The sequence below is a fragment of the Hyaena hyaena genome, unplaced genomic scaffold, assembly GCF_003009895.1.
Source record: "Hyaena hyaena isolate Hyena2069 unplaced genomic scaffold, ASM300989v1 scaffold_1102, whole genome shotgun sequence".
NCBI lineage: Eukaryota > Metazoa > Chordata > Mammalia > Carnivora > Hyaenidae > Hyaena > Hyaena hyaena.
Window position 1 is genome coordinate 14,635 of NW_024081732.1, and position 11,910 is coordinate 26,544.

Here is an 11,910-nt window from a genome sequence, read left to right on the forward strand (position 1 = left end):
TTTGACATCTGCAGATAATGACAAGCTAAAGGGAAAAACAGATTTAAGGATTGTAGCAATTAGTTAATTTGTCACTGATTATTAAAAAATAATATATGCAGCTCTATGGTTCTCCGGGGGGGGGGGGAGAGTTACAAATTACTATGGTTGTTGTTGTTGCCGCTGCCACTGCTGATGTTATTGTTGTTTTTAAAGAACTGCAGCCTCCATATGTTTGTGAATATTAATATTGTCTGAGGTTTTTCAGGTTTCCATGGCCACCTCGTTCCCTTCTGCCCACAGGATGTGATGCACTGGGAGTCAGAATTATGAAGCAGCCCACATATATAAATACAACCTGGGAAGCAGTTCAATCTGGAAACAGCCTCTTCCCTTCCCACAATTCCCCACCTTGTTCGTTTTGATACATTGACTGAAATGCACCTGCTTCCAGCCCGCTAGCCCTTCACACTTGTTTTCTCCCCAACTCCCCTCGATTCCTCTAGCTACCCTTCTGTCGACACATTCCTTAGGCACACATTCTCATTCGAACCTTCTGGCAACACTTCCTTTAAGTTCTTTTCTAAACCGAAGCCTAGATTTCCCCTAATTATGATAATACAGTACAGACATCCTGATGATGTCATCTTTTTTCTCCCTGCTAACCCACCCCTAGCCCTATCATCCCGATGTTTGGAACCTTGAAGTAGGTCACAATCATTCTCAATATTTTTGCTTCCTCTACTATTTCACTATTTCCTTTCAAGGACTTCTCCCTACTTTTAACTTGCCCTGTCTAATTAGGCCATTCTCCTGATCTCACCCTTTTTTTTTTTTAATCTCTGGGGGAGCCCCCCACTCCAGCTTTCCTGGTTGGCCTTGTCGTCTCTTATCCCCCTGAGAGATTACACATGAACTAGACCCCTGCCACAGCTACTTTATCTCCCGTACTCCAAAGCTGTTGCTTCAGTTCCATATTTTGTTGATTTAAGCTCCACTTACAGGCCCAGATCCAATGCTTCTGGCATTGTTATAATTGACTGACATTCTCTCTGCATCACCAAAGCCTGGGAGCAGTAGGATGCAGTGCTTAGGGCTGTGGCTTCTGGATGAAACTACATAGGCAAAGGCCTGTCTTCACCATGCACTGCTTCTGTGATTCAGAGCAAGATATTTAACCACTCTAGGCCTTAGTTTCCACATCCTTAAAATGATGAAAATAATATCTATTTCATAGGGTTACTATGAAGATTGAAAATGATAACTCTTGGATATAATTTAGACTGGTCGAAAGTAAGAGAAAACCCAACTCAGACTATCACTTGTCTCAAAGTCCAGAAGAAAGGTAGGCTTCAGGCTTGATTTGATTCAGTGGTTCCACCACAGAATCAAGGATCTGATTTCTTTCTCTCTCCCTCTGCTCTTCATTCGAAGGTATCAGATTCAGCCTAAGCCTTGTTCTCCCCCATAAGTATGAGAGGCTCTCATTAAGTTAGAGGCTTCCTCATCCAAAACAAGGGAGTAAACAAAATGATCACTTCAAAAAACTCTCCCAGAAGAGTGAAGAACTTTTTCAGAGATCTTCAAACACTCTCCTGTGCTATTGTCCAGATATGAATAACAAGCCCATTCTTTACCATTGCCCAGAGCAGAGGAATCCCTCGATTGGTTCAGATGAATGAATCTGCTCAAATGGATCAATCACTATAGCATATGAGTGGGGATTAGGGAGGGGATTGCAAACCCATCTTTCCATTCATAAACTGCACAGTAAGTAAGAGCATGGGGGAGAAGAGGAGAATGGATGCTGGGGAAATGACCTAACACCCACCTTAGCTAACACTGGGCAATTAGTAACATCATACTAATATTAGCTCTTATTATGATGCCATTTTTACCTTTCAATCATTACTTCTCATTCTTCTTTGTATTGTCATTTATTGTTTACATGATTGCTTCTTTACACTCTCCCATCCTCAAGCTTGAAAATCCTTAAGGCAGTGTGTTTTATTGATTTTTTTACCACCCCAAAATTCTGTTCCTAGTAGGGTACATAAGAAAAACATAGCTTCAATAAATGCTGGTTGAATACATGAATGGACTATAAAAATGGTTCTACCCAGTGAAAAAGTCTCTCTGGCAGGAATTAGAGATTACACAATGCTCTTTTGCCCTTCAGTACAGAACAATTTAATACATTTTAATAATGTTCTTTCTTATACAAAATAATATTACTAACCCATCATTGATTACACAAGCACGGTGTCTGGTATTTTCTAACTGATCAGTAAAAGCTTATTCTTTACCACAATTACATGCAATTTATCCTTTTTGAATTTTTCTCTCACAATAACCTTTGAAGTAGATGATTCCATTTGACCAGAGTAGATGCAGTACAATGAATACTAGGAGACATGATTTTTTTGGTCCATGTACCCTCAGAGTGAAAGGTAAAAAACTCTTCAAGTCATTACATTTTAACTAAGACCCACAGTTCTCAAAACCATAAATCATTAGGAAAAACTCCAAAATTACATAGTGTGAAGTTATGATATATTTATATAGGAAAATACTTCCCTGTTAAGATTAACCTTTAAATATCTCCTTTTACATAAAATATACTTCAATTTTAAACCAACATAAAGAAATATATACCTCTATTTTTAGTAAATAACATCACCTCCAAGCAAGTTTATTCTAATGCTTTTGAAAAGTAGGAAATATTAGCAATTCTGTAATAATGCAACTGGCAAATGGGTAGGTATAATTTTCAGATAGATAGGGCAATTGGCTTTGTATGTGAGATTTTTTTTTAATTACTAACATTTCTTTTAAAGTCTGTAGTATTCAAAAATGTTATTACCTGAAAATTCTCTGACTTTTAAAAAATATACTGTTAAGCCTGAAAATGTGTTTGAGAAAAGAAAAGTATGTGGGAGACTATAAAACATACTGGCTGTCTAAGAGCAAAATGAAAGAAAATGTAGATTCCTTGTCTTTTAACTGAAATGCTGTAGCCGTGCAGAACCTTTGCTTCTTGTCTGTAGAGACCATGCAGTGAATTTTAAAAGCAGAATCTGATGAAAAAGTAAAACAAGAAATGTTTAGAGAATATAAATTAGTCAGACCATCTGAACTTCATGAAAAGACAGTAATAAACTTTAAAATCATAATTATAGCCCATGAGCACAATTCAGGTAACACTACCTATATAAAACTATATTGTATACTTTATATCTAATAAGCCACATACATGATCAGTCACATTTTTATTTCACCTGCCTCTTAAAATTGCCACTTTCGTTTATCTCTAGCCACAAGCTTTTCACCATCCAAAACAAAGGAAAGCCTCTGAAAATAATGAAACAACACAAACGATAGTTAACCCAGTGGACAGTAGTATATCCCCATAGAATTTGATGCCTGATTCAACTCCATGAAGCAGATATTGTTACCTGAGGGCAAGATGTTAAATAATTTTTCTCTAGCTTCTGAGTATTGGCAATCAGTCCCAAAGCCCCTGACTGCATTGTAATGTAAGGTCTAACCAATAAATTTCTTTCCCAAAGCAAAATCCAGCAAAGAACGTGGGCACCATTGATCTCACACAACAGACTAAACAGCCAAAAGGCTGTGCAATGTAAGTTATTCTATTACCTCTGTTGGATCTGGGTGATGAGTCATTCGGGTGGAGCTTCTGATGTTTCCTCAGTAATCAGCCTGCTTGATGGAGCAGCCAAAGTTCACTCAAACCCATCCTCCGACAGCCTCCACTCTGGCTTCCTTGGCAACCCTAAGTATAGAAACAGTTTAGGATGAACCAATATAATGTAAAGAGCCCTAACTTCAGTAATTGCTTATAAAACGACCTCTTGGAGATGCTCACTATCACAATGAAGAGGAAAATTAAACGCCTTGTTGTCTGTAAAATTTAAACAATATGATTTTTTTTAAAAAAAGGAAAATTTCTCATTTAGGGGAGGATAAATTGATTCACTCCTGTTGGATCTAAATTTTAAACATGCATACATTTTGAACTAGTAATTCCATTTCTATAAATGTATCTCTAGAAAAGTGTTTAAAGATACATACAGAAGATATTACAGTGTTAAATAAAGAAGTAGCTAAACTTATTACAGTAAACTCATACAACAGAATGTCATGCCTGTAGAAGGAATTTGGTAAATCTATATACATTGGTATGGAAAATGCCCCAATTATATTACAAAGTAAGGAAAAACATTTCAGATAACAATATCCATAGTATCATTCCTATTTGCACATTATGATTCTGGTTTGTGAAAAGAGTATATACATACATTTTTTTTCCTTATATACATAGAAATTTCTGGAAGAACTCACAAAATACTGATAATCTGTGAAATGGGGGAAAGGAACAAAGGGCCTAAAACTCCCCCTTTACCTCCTTGTTAAATCTTTTTACATGAGAAGGGCAAGAAATTCTACTCTCCATTATTTTGCTTGTATGAGGGTAAAAATGGGTGGTATAAATGTCCATTGTAAAGACCCCGTCAGACACCAGGAACCATGAATGTAGGTTCTCCCATTCAAAGATTAGCATGCATGTGTATACATACACACACACACACACACACCACCACCACCACCACCATCACGAGCAGCATCACTCCCAGCACCTAAATCCTGACACCATTTTACATACCACCAATCTTAAGTACATCTCCCTTATCTCCTACATAGCCTTATTACAATGAAGAATTGAAGAAAGGGACAAGGAGAAGAGTTAATTTGGACATTGCTCTCCCCTATTACTTAGCTCAGGTTTTTCAAAAGAAAAAGTCAGAATCCTGTATTTTACTCTCCATTTCCAAAACAGTGGAACAAAAAATCTTCCCAGGTACTATCAGTGAAATATGGAAATGTTTCACCTTGCTCCCTATTTCAATCAATCTTAAAAGAAAGACTGGGGTGGGAACATTTAAATATACCAATACTGTTATTGAAAATCACAGGAATGATAAAACTTTGTGCATAATCATGTTGAAATAATATTCAGTGAATTGTGATTCTGACAGGCAGTGAGATTTATGATACCTTTCCTCCATTCCAAATCACAGAAACTGTAAAAAACTATCTTCCAGGTGAATGGTCTTTAAAATAGATGATCTCACACCGCAGCAGTAAAGAAATTTTGACCAGGCATCCTCCATATATTGTTATTTATTTATAAATCATATACATCACACCACTGTACTAACATAAACACTAGTTTAACTAGAAATTAAAATGGATGAAATTTTAAATATATAGAAAATCAAGCTCCTAAGATTTTCTTTCCACATTCACCCAAATGATATTTGGGATATCATTCCAAAATATCAAATAGTAACTATAACGGTGTCTCATGCACAGTTATAAAATTTACATCCCTAAAATATCATAGTTTGAGTTATTATGCCTGTGAAAAGATTTCAGGAAAACTCTTGTTTCTAAAATGCCTCCTTAGATGGCCAAAAGGTATAGAATTAAATAGAGAAAATACATTATTCTTTTTTCAATTGGGATGATAGATAATATACAATGACCATCATCTATGTGCCAAGCATTGCTAACAGTCCTAAAATATGTTTAATGTTCCCAACAATTCCGTCTGGTAAGTCTTATGATTCCCATTTTATACATATAGAACTGAGGATAAAAGTGGAGCAACTTTTTACTAGACATGTACCAAAGGCAAGGGAAATAAAAGCAAAGATGAACTACTGGGACTTCATCAAAATAAAAAGTTTCTGCGAAGGAAACAATCAACAAAACTAAAAGGCAGCCTATGGAATGTGAGAAGATATTTGCAAATGACGTATCTGATAAAGGGTTAGTATCCAAAATCTATAAAGAACTTACCAAAGTCAATACCCAAACAACTAATAACCCAGTTAAGAAGTGGGCTGAAGACATAAATAGATGCTCTTCCAAAAAGGACATCAAGACGGCTAACAGACACGTGAAAAGATGCCCAACACCACGCATTATTAGGGAAATACAAATCAAAACCATGATGAGATGCCAACTCACATCTGTCAGAAAGGATAAAACTAACAACACAAGAAGCAACAGGTATTGGTGAAGATGCAGAGAAAGGGGAGCCATCTTGGACTGTTGGCAGGAATACAAACTGCTACTGCCACTCTGGAAAATAGAATGGAGTTACCTCAAAAAAAAAAAAAAACAAAAATAGAACTACCCTACAATCTAGCAATTGGACTATTAGGAATTTACCCAAAAGATACAAAAATACAGACTCTAAGGGGCACAGGTGCCCCAATCTTTATAGCAGCATTATCAACAATAGCCAAACTATGGAGAGTGTCCAAATGTCCATCGGCTGATGGATGGATAAAGAAGATGCAGTATATATAGTGTATATTTATATATAATGGAATATTACTCAGCCATCAAAAAGAATGAAATCTTTCCATTTGCAATGATGTAGATGGAAGTAGAATGTATTACTAAGTGAAGTAAGTCAATCAAGAAGACAAATAACATATGATTTCACTTATATATAGAATTTAAGGAACAAAACAGATGAATATGGGAAGGGGGGGTGGAAAGATAAGAAAGAGAAACAAACCACAAGAGACTCTTAAATATAGAGAACAAACTGAGGGTTGATGGAGGGAGGTGGGTGGAAGATGGGCTAGACAGGTGATGGGTATTAAAAAGAGCACATGTTAAGAGTTAACACCTATTGTTTTGAAGCTGTCCCAAAAAATAGAATTGGAAGGAAAACTTCCAAACATATTCTATGAAGCCAGCATTACCTTGATTCCAAAACCAGACAAAAGGCCCCACTATAAAGGAGAACAATAGACCAATTTCCCTGAGAGCATAGATGCAAAAATCCTCAACAAGATACTAGCCAACCAGATCCAACAATACATTAAAAGAATTATTCACCACAACCAAGTGGGACTTATTCCTGGGATGGGTCAATATCTGCAAAAAAATCAATGTGATACATCCCATCAATAAAAGAAAGCACAAGAACCACATGATCCTCTTAATAGATGCAGAAAAATCTTTTGACAAAATACAGCATCCATTCTTGATAAAAGCCCTCAAGAAAGTAGGGATAGAAGGACCATACCTCAAGATGATAAAAGCCATATATGAATGACCCACCACCAATATCATCCTCAATTGGGAAAAATTGAAATCATTTCCCCTGATGTCAGGAACACAACAGGTATGTCCCCTTTCACCACCATTATTGAACATAGTATTGGAAGTCTTAGCCTCAGCAATCAGACAACACAAAGGAATAAAATGCATCCAAATTAGCCAGGAGAAAGTCAAACTTTCACTCTTCGCAGATAACATGACATTCTATATGAAAAACCCAAAAGATTCCACCAAAAAAATGACAGAACTGATCCATGAATTCAGCAAAGCCACAGGATATAAAATCAATGTACAGAAATCGGTTGCATTGCTATACACCAATAATGAAGCAATAAAAAGAGAATTGATCCCATCTATAATTGCACCAAAAACCATAAAACAACTAGGAATAAACCTAACCTAAGAGATGAAAAATCTATACATTGAAAACTATAGAAAGCTTATGAAAGAAATGGAAGAAGACACAAAATAATGGAAAAATATTCCATGCTCCTGGATTGAAAGAACAAACATTAAAATGTTGATACTACCCCAAGCAATCTACATATTCAATGCAATACCTATCAAAAAACATTCTTCACAGAGCTGGAAGAAACAATCCTAAAATTTGTATGAATCCAGAAAAGACCCCAAATAGCCAAAGCAATCTTGAGAAAGAAAATTGAAGCTGGAGGTATCACAATCTTGGATTTCAATATGTATTACAGAGTTGTAATCATCGAGACACTATGGTATTGGCACAAAAACAGACACTCAGGTCATTGGAACAGAATAGAACACCCAGAAATGGATCCACGAACATATGACTAAATAATTTTTGACAAAGCAGGAAAGAATCTTCAATGGAATAAAGACAGTCTCAGCAAGTGGTGCCTGGGAAACTGAACAGTGACTTGCAGAAAGTGAACGTGGATCAATTTCTTATACCATACACAAAAATAAACTCAAAATAGATGAAAGACCTAAATGTAAGACAGGAGGCCATCAAAATCCTCGAGGAGAAAGCAGATAAAAACATCTTTGACCCTGGCTTCAGCAACTTCGTCCTCAACACATCTCTGGGGGCAAGGGAAACAAAAACAAAAATGAACTATAGGGACCTCATCAAAATAAAAAGCTTCTGCACAGCAAAGGACACAATCAGCAAAACTAAAAGGCAACCAACTGAATGAGAGAATATATTTGCAAACAACATATCAGATAAAGGGTTAGTATCCAAAATCTTTAAAGAACTTATCAAACTCAATACTCAAAAAGTAAATAACCCAGTGAAGAAATGGGCAAAAGACATGAATAGACACTTCCACAAAGAAGACATCCAGATGGCTAACAGACACATGAAAAAATGCTCAACATCACTCATCATCAGGGAAATGCAAATCTCAAAACCGCAATGAGATACCAACTCATACCTGTCAGAATGGCTAACATTAACAGCTCAGGCAACAACAGATATTGGTGAGGGTGGGGAGAAAGAGGATATCTTTTGCACTGCTGGTGGGAATGCAACCTGGTGCAGCCACTCTGGACAACAGTATGGAGGTTCCTCAAAAAAATTACAAATAAAACTACCCTACGACCCACCAATTACACTACTAGGTATTTATCCAAGGGATACAGGTATGCTGTTTCGAAGGGTCACATGCACCCCACTGTTTATAGCAGTGCTCTCAACAATAGTCAAAGTATGGAAAGAGCCCAAATGTCCACTGATGGATGAATGGATAAAGAAGATGGGGTATATATATACAATGGAGTATTACTCAGTAATCAAAAAGAATGAAATCTTGCCATTTACAACCACATGGATGGAACTGGAGGGTATTATGCTAAGCAAAATTAGTCAGAGAAAGACAAATATCATATGACTTCATTTATAAGAGGGATTTAAGATACAAAACAGATGAACATAAAGGAAGGGAAGCAAAAATTATATAAAAACAGGAAGGGGACAAAACATAAGAGACTCTTAAATATAGAAAACAAACAGAGGGTCGCTAGAGGGGTTGTGGGAGGGGGGATGGGCTAAATAGGTAAGGGGCATTAAGGAATCTACTTTTGAAATCACTGTTGCACTATATGCTAACTAACTTCAAAATAAATTTTTAAATAATTATTTTTTTTAAAAGGGGGCACTTGTGATGAGCACTGGGTGTTGTGTAAGTCATGAATCACTGAATCCTACTTCTGATACCAATTTTTCAATGTATATTAACTAACTAAAATATGAATAGTGAATAGTAATAATAATAAATAATAAACATAAGATATAGTATCAGAATCTAGTTCAGCTGATTCCAAAATCTAAAATTATTTTTATGTTTTTATTTATTTCTGAGAGAGAGAGAGAGAGAGAGCATGAACAGGGGAGGGTCGGAGATAGAGGGAGACACGGAATCTGAAATAGGCTCCAGGCTCTGAGCTGCTGTCAGCACAAAGCCCGATGCGGGACTAGAACCCACGAACCGGGAAATCATGACCTGAGCCGAAGTCTGGCTCTTAACCGACTGAGCCACCCAGGTGTCCCCAAAATCTAAACTCTTAATCATTTCTAGTTACTGCTCAGAAAAGGGAAACATTAGGAGTCAAAAATGTATACATATGCTTATAGAATGTGAAATCACAAAATATTATAATAGTCAAAAAGATGAGAAGAAGTTTGAGAGTTGAGTCTTCTCTTCCTATTGTCTCTGAGCTCCAGCACTCTATTGATACACGAAAAGTTTTTCCTGTAGCTGGATACGAAATGAGACCCCACTGTATTCATAACTAGGCATGTTAAACTCTAACAACTTAGTAGGAAAGATTTCTGAGAACTTTTTTTACACATTTTAAATTGTCTCTTTATATCCTCATATTGCTTCCTTCAACTTGAAAACAAAACCCCACATACATTTTTTAAAAACTTTAAATTGTGTATACAGTATTTGAGACAAATCCTTCTTCAAAGAATGTACTCTGTGGCAGTGTCTCTCAAAGGAAGAGAAATTTGGCTCCAGGGGACATTTGGCAAAGTGTGGAGACAATTTTGGTTATCAAAACTGGGAGTTGTGACTGGCTTCTAATAGGTAGGGACCTGGGATTCTGCTAAATATCCTAAATTCCAATGAATAGTCCTCTATAACAAATATAATGATATTTCCCCAAATGTAAGTAGTGCCAGGCTTGAGGAATTTTGCTCTGAGGAAATAATCAGTGATATGTCATAGATGACTAGATGTGTTCATCACAGCATTGTTTGTGACAAGTTAACAATATCAGGCTCATTACCCATTCATTGGAACACTATAAACATTACAAATGAAGTTGAAGAAGAATATTTAAAAATATAAAGAAATGTTCATGATATTTACATGTCCTAAAAGAATATGTTTAGTATGACTGCAGCATTGTATAAATATACATATAATTGTACGTAGGGATGGAAAATATTTTGAAAAAATATCAACCAAAATAATAAAATTTTTTCATAGGAACTCCCAGCCACTCTTTAGAAATAAAAGTATACTTCATAACCAATGTCATTAAAAATATCTACATCATTATCATCCTATGAAGGAACACAATTGAAATAAATCATCATCTCAAAATTTATGTAAGTTTCCCAAGTACATAAGATTTTGTACCCTCTCTTTTCATAATGTGTCACTGAAAGACTTATATTTCCTGACATCAGGTTCTTTAACCTGACAGAAAAGGGAAGCAGTGGGTGCTTCTCACCAGATGCCTTTCTAATGGTAGCAGAGTTCACTGTATATTTTTGTTAAGAACCAAAATAGCACCTACTATTCTCATTCCTTCTCTTTAAAAACCTTCATTGTTATACTATGATTCAAAAGTAGAATTACTCTCTTCCACCCACACCACAAACAGTATGATCACAATACTCAGCAAACTCAATAAATGTTTGAAACATCATGAACACTCAATAGCCCCATTTCAGAATGTTTAGGAATAAGAGGCATCATGATACTGTCCACGACGCAGCCTTATAACTTTCATATTGGAACTCAGAACTATTGATGTCCCTCCAGAGACACACGCTGATCAATTATCCATTAATTTAGTAATTAGTAGCCTTATGTGAAGAAGGAAACAAAATGGCACAAGTTGTCAGGATTTCACAATGTTTATATCAGTCAACAAAACCAATTACAGAAAGTTTGCTCACTGGTAAAACTGGACTTCTAATCTGTATTAAAGAGAAAGGGAGAGAAAGAGAAAACAGGAGATAGAGACCACTTGGCCATATTACCTGATGACAATATAATACCAAGATAATCCCATAAGAGATCTTCCATGTAGAATCCTGAATAATTTATGTAGATACTGCCCCCTCATGGAGGTGGAGCTTAACTGCCCATCAATGTGAACTGTGCTTAGTGACTTGTTATCACAGACTAGAAGTATGGAAGGAGGGAAAAAGTAATTTTACAGTGGAGATCCTGATAAACACTACCTCAACCAGATAATAAGATTAACATCATGAGTCATAAATTATGTTGATAGTATTTTCTCTTGGTATGATAAAATAAGAATGGCATTTCACCTTTGTGACTTTCCTTCCACAACTATATGTTAATCAAGGGAAAAAACTTCAAGCAAATCCAAATTGAGAGACATTCTATAAAAAAACAACAACTTTGATCTCAAAATTATTAAGCTCATGAAACAGAAAGAGAGAGAGAGAGAGAGAGAGAGAAAAAGAAAGGAAGGAAGGAAGGAAGGAAGGAAGGAAGGAAGGAAGGAAGGAAGGAAGGAAGAAAG

The 11,910-nt window shown here is 36.1% G+C and overlaps 1 long non-coding RNA gene across 2 annotated transcripts in view; it reads right to left on the reverse strand.

Annotated features, from left to right (window-relative positions):
• Positions 1-1,900: 1,900 nt before the first annotated feature.
• Positions 1,901-11,910, reverse strand: part of LOC120224062 — a 32,726-nt gene continuing 22,716 nt past the window's right edge. For both annotated transcript variants that reach the window (XR_005526455.1, XR_005526456.1), the window contains 2 exons: positions 3,637-3,772; positions 1,901-3,056 (listed from right to left, as the gene is read on the reverse strand). This is a non-coding gene — a long non-coding RNA (uncharacterized LOC120224062). The remainder of the gene's footprint in view (positions 3,057-3,636; positions 3,773-11,910) is intronic.